Source organism: Danio rerio, chromosome 4 (assembly GCF_052040795.2).
Source record: "Danio rerio strain M-AB ecotype USA chromosome 4, GRCz13ab, whole genome shotgun sequence".
Classification (NCBI taxonomy): Eukaryota; Metazoa; Chordata; class Actinopteri; order Cypriniformes; family Danionidae; genus Danio; species Danio rerio.
The window spans coordinates 44,732,501-44,742,500 of NC_141024.2; the positions used below are offsets into that span (position 1 = coordinate 44,732,501).

Here is a 10,000-nt window from a genome sequence, read left to right on the forward strand (position 1 = left end):
GACCTTGTTAACTTAAAACAGTCTGTTAAAAACCCATTGCATTTTATCCTTGTTAACGCTCCTCTATATAAAATCTGAACCCACTTTATAAAATTTTCCCCAAAACCAAAACTCTTTAACACTCCAAATAAAAAGTCATGCTCCACCCTATCAAAAGCTTTCTCGAAGTCCAGACTAATTAAAAAACCATCTTTCTGCTTATCATTTATATATCTAATTGTGTCTTTAATACTCATAGTTGTATCCGCAATGTCTCGTCCTTTTATACTATATGCTTGGTTTGTTTTTATTATGCTTGGCATCACTTCTTTTAGTCTATTAGCCAAAACTTTGGCTAAAATCTTCAAATCAGTATTAAGCATTGTTATAGGTCTATAGTTTTTTAAATCTACTTTATCCCCCTTTCCTTTGTATATCACCTTCATTAAGCCCATCCCCATTCTTTTATTTATCTCACCATTCTCAAAAATCTCATCATATACTTCCTTTAAAATACTAGATAAAATATCTTTAAAAACAATATAAAATTCACTTCCCAACCCATCTATTCCTGGACTTTTCTTTTTGTTTAATCCACTAATTGCTCTTTTTATTTCTTCTTCTCTTATCTCCTCGTCACATTCTCTTTTTTCCCCTTCTTCTACTCTTGATTTTATTAGATTTAGTAATTCCCCTTTTTCTTTTTCTTTTATTCCCTCTGTGCAAAACAATTTCTCATAATATGATCTTATTTCTTCCAAAATCTCCTCATGTTGTTCTACTACGTTCCCATTTTTGCTCCTTATTTCTCTAATCATTTCTGACTTCCCTCTTCTCTTCTCTAGATCAAAGAAAAATTTAGTGCACTTTTCCCCCTCTACTGTAAATTTTGCTTTACTTCTTAATCTTGCACCTTCAAATTTCTCCTCCTCCATTTCATTTAATCTTCCTTGCAGTTCTTTAATCTTTTGTATATTTTTTCCATTCTCATTTTTCAATTCGTTTTCTAGTTTTTCTTTCAGCTCCTTTTCCTTATATTTTTTACAATTTTGTAATTGTCTACAATATTTTATCGTAAACTTTTTAACTAAATACTTCACATTCTCCCACCACATTCTTTTGTCCTCATTATAGATTTCATTCCCTTTTTCCTTTTGAATAATTTCCTTTACACTTAAAACATAGTCTTCATTCTTTAAAACCGCTGTGTTTAAAACCCATGCCCCTGGCCCTCTTTTCACATTACTCCAGTCTAGCTTCATAAAAAGTGGCTTATGGTCACTCAAACTTGTTTCTTCATATTTAATCTTGTTTATAAACCCTTCAACATTTCTTGTGCATAAAATAAAATCTATTCTTGTTTGACAACAAAAATTCCCCACTATCTGTCTTCTTGAGTACTCTTTTGTCTGTTCATTCCTTTCTCTCCACACATCAATTAAATTCATTTCCTCCATCAATATTTTTAGTTCTTTTCTCCCCTTATCCGTTTTAAAAACCATTCCCTCAGCCATTTCTAATTTACTAAAAACAGTGTTAAAATCACCCATGATAATAACTATTTCGTGTTTCTTTAAATAATCTCTAAGTACATTAAAATACTCTTTCTTTTTGTTCTCCTCTGTTGGGGCGTGAACATTCACCATAATTACTTTTTTCTTTTCATACTCCATTTCACATATCATACACTTCCCCTCTTTGTCATTATAGATTGTTTTACATAAAACCCCACTGTTTTCTTTTAATAAAATTGCAACTCCTCTCCCTAGCCTCCCATCCCCATTATTGTATAACATTTCCCCACTCCACCTTTTTCTTATTTCGTTCATACATTATTCCCTCCAGTTTGTCTCTTGTAGTAAAATCACATCTTCTCGTTTACACATTTCTTTCACTTTTTCAAATTTCCTGATGTCTAAAAGCCCTCTTGCATTAAAAGACACAATTCCTAAAACCATAAAAAATATAAAAACATTCATAAAAGACATAAAAACATTCATAAAAAAACATCATCTCAGTCCATGTCTTCCAAGCCCTTTAGCAACTCATACTTATTTGCGCATTCAATTTCTTCATCTTTTAGCAGTTTTTTTCTTGCAGTCTCTAAATTAGGTTTTATCTTTAACGATCTTCTCCTTTTTGCTGATTTCCCCAGTGTCTCTTTGTTTCCATCCTTTTGTAAATGTCCCTCTAAATCGGCTTGCTCGTCAATACTTTGGCCTTTTGTCTCCTCTGTGTCCAATGCCTTTTGAAAACTGTCTGTCATGTCCATTTGTGTCCAAAATGTGTCTTCCTGTTGTCCTTGATTTAAGTCTTTATTATTCGAATCGCTCAATTCTGCTGCTTCCAAAACACTCTTTAAACTGTCAGTCATATCCATTTGTGTCCATGTTGTCCCTTCCTGTTCCGTGACTCTGTCTATTCCATTAGTCTCATTCTCTTGTAGTTTTTCACTTTCAGATTCTGTTCTTTTTTCTTGTGTTGTTGTTTTGTCCTCTGACTGGATATTGTCTCCTTCATACATCTGCCTGCCTACCTGCTGCTCTACCTCCTCCTCCTCTTCCCCCATCCAACATTCACATTTATTTAAAACCTTATTACAATCCGGGCACTTCACAGCAGTGCAAAACTTTGCAAAGTGCCCCCTTTCCTCGCACTTATAGCACCTAAAATCAGGACAGTCTTTTACCACATGATCTGGGCTCATGCACAGCCTGCACGTTTTCACCTGATGACTGTGCATCACCCTAAAGTATTGTGGACCTTCTGCTGTCTCTATTCTTGTGCTGTACGGGAGGGACGCCACTTCTTTGGGGAATCTGGTTTTCACAAACCTCGTCCCATCTTCAATATTTGTGCCCGGATAAAACCTTCTTTTAATTTTTGAAATGGGACAAACTCCCCAATGATCCAATTTGTCTAAAATATCTTTATCAGCAACATAGACAGGCAGATGCATGAAGGAGACAACATAATCACGGTTTTGTAGCCTCTTAACTGCACAGTTTATCCCTTTAATAGTCAATTCGTCCGTTAACTCATCAGCATCTTCCTCTCTTTCAAGTGTTACTTCATATTCCTTGTTGTGTTTTGGTCTTACAGCCAAAATCTTTCCATCCCCAATCCTCTCCGTCACTGCTTTAATTACATCCATTGCTCTCACCTCTGTTGCTTGTCCTATGTCCACTGTTACAGTTGCTTCTTTTAGATAAATCCTTTTCCTTGCTTCCTTCTCCGATTGGTTTGTTTCTCGTTGTCGTCTGTCATGTCCATTGTCATTTGCCTTCTCAACTCCGTCCGCCATTGCCAGGTCTGTCACCGTAGATCCATCCATTGCAAAAAAAACTAAATAAAAAACACTCCTCCCGAACAGCTCACGCTGCTGGGAGGACAAACTAAACAAACAAAAAAAGTTTAGCAAAAATGTATTTAAGACAAAAACAAAAATAAACAAAGAAAATCTGGTGAGCCTCTCTCACCAACTGCAGCCAAACACTTCCTGGAATGTACCACTATCACACATGCACAGGGTGGTATGGCCATAAGCGAAAGAGGCTGTCAAGCGTTGGCTATTTAAATCAGCTGCCAAATGAAGCACTTCGAAAAGCTTACAGCACCTGGTATTCCCAGGCGGTCTCCCATCCAAGTACTAACCAGGCCCGACCCTGCTTTACTTCCGAGTTCAGATGAGATCGGGCATTTCCAGGGTGGTATGGCCGTAAGCGAAAAAGGCTGTCAAGCGTTGGCTATTTAAATCAGCTGCCAAATGAAGCACTTCGAAAAGCTTACAGCACCTGGTATTCCCAGGCGGTCTCCCATCCAAGTACTAACCAGGCCCGACCCTGCTTTACTTCCGAGTTCAGATGAGATCGGGCATTTCCAGGGTGGTATGGCCGTAAGCGAAAGAGGCTGTCAAGCGTTGGCTATTTAAATCAGCTGCCAAATGAAGCACTTCGAAAAGCTTACAGCACCTGGTATTCCCAGGCGGTCTCCCATCCAAGTACTAACCAGGCCCGACCCTGCTTTACTTCCGAGTTCAGATGAGATCGGGCATTTCCAGGATGGTATGGCCGTAAGCGAAAGAGACTGTCAAGCGTTGGCTATTTAAATCAGCTGCCAAATGAAGCACTTCGAAAAGCTTACAGCACCTGGTATTCCCAGGCGGTCTCCCATCCAAGTACTAACCAGGCCCGACCCTGCTTTACTTCAGAGTTCAGATGAGATCGGGCATTTCCAGGGTGGTATGGCCGTAAGCGAAAGAGGCTGTCAAGCGTTGGCTATTTAAATCAGCTGCCAAATGAAGCACTTCGAAAAGCTTACAGCACCTGGTATTCCCAGGCGGTCTCCCATCCAAGTACTAACCAGGCCCGACCCTGCTTTACTTCCGAGTTCAGATGAGATCGGGCATTTCCATTTTTTTTTTTTTTTTTTTTTTTTTTAATACTGTTCAAAACTCATACAATTCACTTATTTATACATATTTCACTTCAGACAAAACATTAAAAAGGTCCGTATTACATCATATCTTCACAATTAAAAATTTAAATATAAAATGTTGCAAGTAGAACTCCTTAAAGGGTATAATCACATTTTTAAAAAGGCATTTTCATTCCTGTGTCATTTAAAATCTTTGAAACTTCTTGAGTAAAAACTTCATAAAAAGCCTCCTGCATGTCCTCCAACTTAAAATAATAAAACAGACATTCAACATATTTCTCCACCTTCCTCTTAAATACATTCCACACATCTAATACAGCTTTTTCCTTTTTTGCAGCAACTCTTCTCTCCCATATTGCACTTTTCATTAACATCACAAGTAAATTTATGAGCTTTTCATTATTACATTCTTTGTTCACTCCCAACATCAACACCTTTTCCCACTCAAGTTCGTCATCTCTTTCTCCTTTCAAAGTTAAAATAATGCTTTTGCATTTCTCATTAAAATCTTTCAACTCATTACAATATAAAAACAGGTGTAAGAATCCTTCATCTGCATCTTGACATACTTTACATGTGACACTTTCCTCCATCCCTATTTTGTTTAAAATTATATCTGTAAAAACTGCTTTATTTCTGATCAAATATTCCAAATTCTCCACTTTTGACTGTACTAATTTGCCATTTATATTAGCCCATATGTTGTCTTCATTTACATCTTTAAACATCCGTATCCAGTACTCATTTGCACGCGGTTTCTGAAAAACCCCATCTCTAAAAAACCCATAAATCTTTTTCACAGTACTATCTTTCAAGTTCCACCATTTCTCGCCAAATTTTACAATCACATCTTTACTTTGTTTATTTTCTTCCATATTTTCTATTCTTGTTAACCATTCTGCAGGTATGGCATTTTTGATTATGTCGTATTCCTTTATTAAGTCTTGTCTGTTAAAATCCTCCTTCGCTTCATCCATTACGTCAATAACATACTGCACCGGTAAAAATCCTTCCTTAAATTCATATAAAACATCCCTTACTCTTGTTATTCCCACCTCCCACCATTTCCTAAAAAACACCACTTTCTCTTGATTAAGAATGCCACTGTTTAAGAATAAAGGCTGATTTAAAATGTTCTCGCGTCCTTGTATGTTAAAATGTACACAAGTTAAAAATTTCCCCCATGCTCCAATCAATTCTTTATAAAAATCTGGTAGACCCTCTGTCATGAATTTTTTCATCCTCATGCATAAAATATTATCTCCCATATTAAAATTGCCACTTTTACTTAAAAAATATTCCATTGTTCTTTTCCATGCTGCCTTATTGTCTTCATCCAAATATTTCCTTACCATTTTTACTCTTAAACTGTTTTTTCTTTGCTCCACGTCTATTAAACCTAGACCCCCTTTGCCTACTTCTCCAATTAACGTTGCATATGCTATTCTTGGAGGTTTCCCTTCCCATAAAAAATCTAAAAAACATTGTTTCAGCCTTTTTTCCATCCACAGTGGCATTGATGACACATATAAAATATTCCATAATTTAGAAACCATTAAAACATTCAAAATTAAAACCCTCCCCTTTAAAGTTAAAGACATTAATTTCCAAAACCTCAGCCTCCGTTCAATCCCTCCTAAAATTTCCTCCCACATGGTTACTTCTGCTTTCTTTTCATCCTTCCCAATTACAATGCCTAAAATTTTAATTTTATCCATTTCCTTAAAAGTAAAATGTCCAGATAAAGCCTCAGTTCTCCCAAATCTCAAATATACTGTTTTATCCTCATTTATTTTAGCCCCTGAACCCTTGCAAAAATGTTGTATTGTTTCCATTGCTTGCTTTACACTTGCCAGATCTTGTAGTATTAATGTGGTATCGTCAGCATATTGAAATATTTTATTCACTCCCCCCTCTACCTCTATTCCTTTTATTCTGTCCTCGTGCTTCACAGCTAATCCCAGTGGTTCTGCAACTAAAGCATATAAAAGTGCAGATAACGGACAACCCTGTCTGATTGACCTTGTTAACTTAAAACAGTCTGTTAAAAACCCATTGCATTTTATCCTTGTTAACGCTCCTCTATATAAAATCTGAACCCACTTTATAAAATTTTCCCCAAAACCAAAACTCTTTAACACTCCAAATAAAAAGTCATGCTCCACCCTATCAAAAGCTTTCTCGAAGTCCAGACTAATTAAAAAACCATCTTTCTGCTTATCATTTATATATCTAATTGTGTCTTTAATACTCATAGTTGTATCCGCAATGTCTCGTCCTTTTATACTATATGCTTGGTTTGTTTTTATTATGCTTGGCATCACTTCTTTTAGTCTATTAGCCAAAACTTTGGCTAAAATCTTCAAATCAGTATTAAGCATTGTTATAGGTCTATAGTTTTTTAAATCTACTTTATCCCCCTTTCCTTTGTATATCACCTTCATTAAGCCCATCCCCATTCTTTTATTTATCTCACCATTCTCAAAAATCTCATCATATACTTCCTTTAAAATACTAGATAAAATATCTTTAAAAACAATATAAAATTCACTTCCCAACCCATCTATTCCTGGACTTTTCTTTTTGTTTAATCCACTAATTGCTCTTTTTATTTCTTCTTCTCTTATCTCCTCGTCACATTCTCTTTTTTCCCCTTCTTCTACTCTTGATTTTATTAGATTTAGTAATTCCCCTTTTTCTTTTTCTTTTATTCCCTCTGTGCAAAACAATTTCTCATAATATGATCTTATTTCTTCCAAAATCTCCTCATGTTGTTCTACTACGTTCCCATTTTTGCTCCTTATTTCTCTAATCATTTCTGACTTCCCTCTTCTCTTCTCTAGATCAAAGAAAAATTTAGTGCACTTTTCCCCCTCTACTGTAAATTTTGCTTTACTTCTTAATCTTGCACCTTCAAATTTCTCCTCCTCCATTTCATTTAATCTTCCTTGCAGTTCTTTAATCTTTTGTATATTTTTTCCATTCTCATTTTTCAATTCGTTTTCTAGTTTTTCTTTCAGCTCCTTTTCCTTATATTTTTTACAATTTTGTAATTGTCTACAATATTTTATCGTAAACTTTTTAACTAAATACTTCACATTCTCCCACCACATTCTTTTGTCCTCATTATAGATTTCATTCCCTTTTTCCTTTTGAATAATTTCCTTTACACTTAAAACATAGTCTTCATTCTTTAAAACCGCTGTGTTTAAAACCCATGCCCCTGGCCCTCTTTTCACATTACTCCAGTCTAGCTTCATAAAAAGTGGCTTATGGTCACTCAAACTTGTTTCTTCATATTTAATCTTGTTTATAAACCCTTCAACATTTCTTGTGCATAAAATAAAATCTATTCTTGTTTGACAACAAAAATTCCCCACTATCTGTCTTCTTGAGTACTCTTTTGTCTGTTCATTCCTTTCTCTCCACACATCAATTAAATTCATTTCCTCCATCAATATTTTTAGTTCTTTTCTCCCCTTATCCGTTTTAAAAACCATTCCCTCAGCCATTTCTAATTTACTAAAAACAGTGTTAAAATCACCCATGATAATAACTATTTCGTGTTTCTTTAAATAATCTCTAAGTACATTAAAATACTCTTTCTTTTTGTTCTCCTCTGTTGGGGCGTGAACATTCACCATAATTACTTTTTTCTTTTCATACTCCATTTCACATATCATACACTTCCCCTCTTTGTCATTATAGATTGTTTTACATAAAACCCCACTGTTTTCTTTTAATAAAATTGCAACTCCTCTCCCTAGCCTCCCATCCCCATTATTGTATAACATTTCCCCACTCCACCTTTTTCTTATTTCGTTCATACATTATTCCCTCCAGTTTGTCTCTTGTAGTAAAATCACATCTTCTCGTTTACACATTTCTTTCACTTTTTCAAATTTCCTGATGTCTAAAAGCCCTCTTGCATTAAAAGACACAATTCCTAAAACCATAAAAAATATAAAAACATTCATAAAAGACATAAAAACATTCATAAAAAAACATCATCTCAGTCCATGTCTTCCAAGCCCTTTAGCAACTCATACTTATTTGCGCATTCAATTTCTTCATCTTTTAGCAGTTTTTTTCTTGCAGTCTCTAAATTAGGTTTTATCTTTAACGATCTTCTCCTTTTTGCTGATTTCCCCAGTGTCTCTTTGTTTCCATCCTTTTGTAAATGTCCCTCTAAATCGGCTTGCTCGTCAATACTTTGGCCTTTTGTCTCCTCTGTGTCCAATGCCTTTTGAAAACTGTCTGTCATGTCCATTTGTGTCCAAAATGTGTCTTCCTGTTGTCCTTGATTTAAGTCTTTATTATTCGAATCGCTCAATTCTGCTGCTTCCAAAACACTCTTTAAACTGTCAGTCATATCCATTTGTGTCCATGTTGTCCCTTCCTGTTCCGTGACTCTGTCTATTCCATTAGTCTCATTCTCTTGTAGTTTTTCACTTTCAGATTCTGTTCTTTTTTCTTGTGTTGTTGTTTTGTCCTCTGACTGGATATTGTCTCCTTCATACATCTGCCTGCCTACCTGCTGCTCTACCTCCTCCTCCTCTTCCCCCATCCAACATTCACATTTATTTAAAACCTTATTACAATCCGGGCACTTCACAGCAGTGCAAAACTTTGCAAAGTGCCCCCTTTCCTCGCACTTATAGCACCTAAAATCAGGACAGTCTTTTACCACATGATCTGGGCTCATGCACAGCCTGCACGTTTTCACCTGATGACTGTGCATCACCCTAAAGTATTGTGGACCTTCTGCTGTCTCTATTCTTGTGCTGTACGGGAGGGACGCCACTTCTTTGGGGAATCTGGTTTTCACAAACCTCGTCCCATCTTCAATATTTGTGCCCGGATAAAACCTTCTTTTAATTTTTGAAATGGGACAAACTCCCCAATGATCCAATTTGTCTAAAATATCTTTATCAGCAACATAGACAGGCAGATGCATGAAGGAGACAACATAATCACGGTTTTGTAGCCTCTTAACTGCACAGTTTATCCCTTTAATAGTCAATTCGTCCGTTAACTCATCAGCATCTTCCTCTCTTTCAAGTGTTACTTCATATTCCTTGTTGTGTTTTGGTCTTACAGCCAAAATCTTTCCATCCCCAATCCTCTCCGTCACTGCTTTAATTACATCCATTGCTCTCACCTCTGTTGCTTGTCCTATGTCCACTGTTACAGTTGCTTCTTTTAGATAAATCCTTTTCCTTGCTTCCTTCTCCGATTGGTTTGTTTCTCGTTGTCGTCTGTCATGTCCATTGTCATTTGCCTTCTCAACTCCGTCCGCCATTGCCAGGTCTGTCACCGTAGATCCGTCCATTGCAAAAAAAACTAAATAAAAAACACTCCTCCCGAACAGCTCACGCTGCTGGGAGGACAAACTAAACAAACAAAAAAAGTTTAGCAAAAATGTATTTAAGACAAAAACAAAAATAAACAAAGAAAATCTGGTGAGCCTCTCTCACCAACTGCAGCCAAACACTTCCTGGAATGTACCACTATCACACATGCACAGGGTGGTATGGCCATAAGCGAAAGAGGCTGTCAAGCGTTGGCTATTTAAATCAGCTGC

General features: G+C 36.2%; 2 protein-coding genes and 4 non-coding genes across 7 annotated transcripts in view; all 6 read right to left on the reverse strand.

Moving 5' to 3' along the window:
- LOC148681268 (uncharacterized) overlaps window positions 1–10,000 on the reverse strand; it is a 482,092-nt gene that overhangs the window by 153,114 nt on the left and 318,978 nt on the right. The window lies entirely within an intron of this gene.
- LOC141377041 (uncharacterized) overlaps window positions 1–10,000 on the reverse strand; it is a 441,555-nt gene that overhangs the window by 78,298 nt on the left and 353,257 nt on the right. The gene's annotated exons all lie outside the window — the stretch shown is intronic.
- On the reverse strand, window positions 3,585–3,703 carry LOC137491723 (5S ribosomal RNA). Its single transcript, XR_015485858.1, has one exon. It is a non-coding gene; the product is annotated as a 5S ribosomal RNA (ribosomal RNA).
- LOC137491724 (5S ribosomal RNA) lies at window positions 3,762–3,880 on the reverse strand. Its single transcript, XR_015485859.1, has one exon. It is a non-coding gene; the product is annotated as a 5S ribosomal RNA (ribosomal RNA).
- On the reverse strand, window positions 3,939–4,057 carry LOC148681360 (5S ribosomal RNA). The gene has a single exon (XR_015944380.1). It is a non-coding gene; the product is annotated as a 5S ribosomal RNA (ribosomal RNA).
- LOC148681361 (5S ribosomal RNA) lies at window positions 4,116–4,234 on the reverse strand. The gene has a single exon (XR_015944543.1). It is a non-coding gene; the product is annotated as a 5S ribosomal RNA (ribosomal RNA).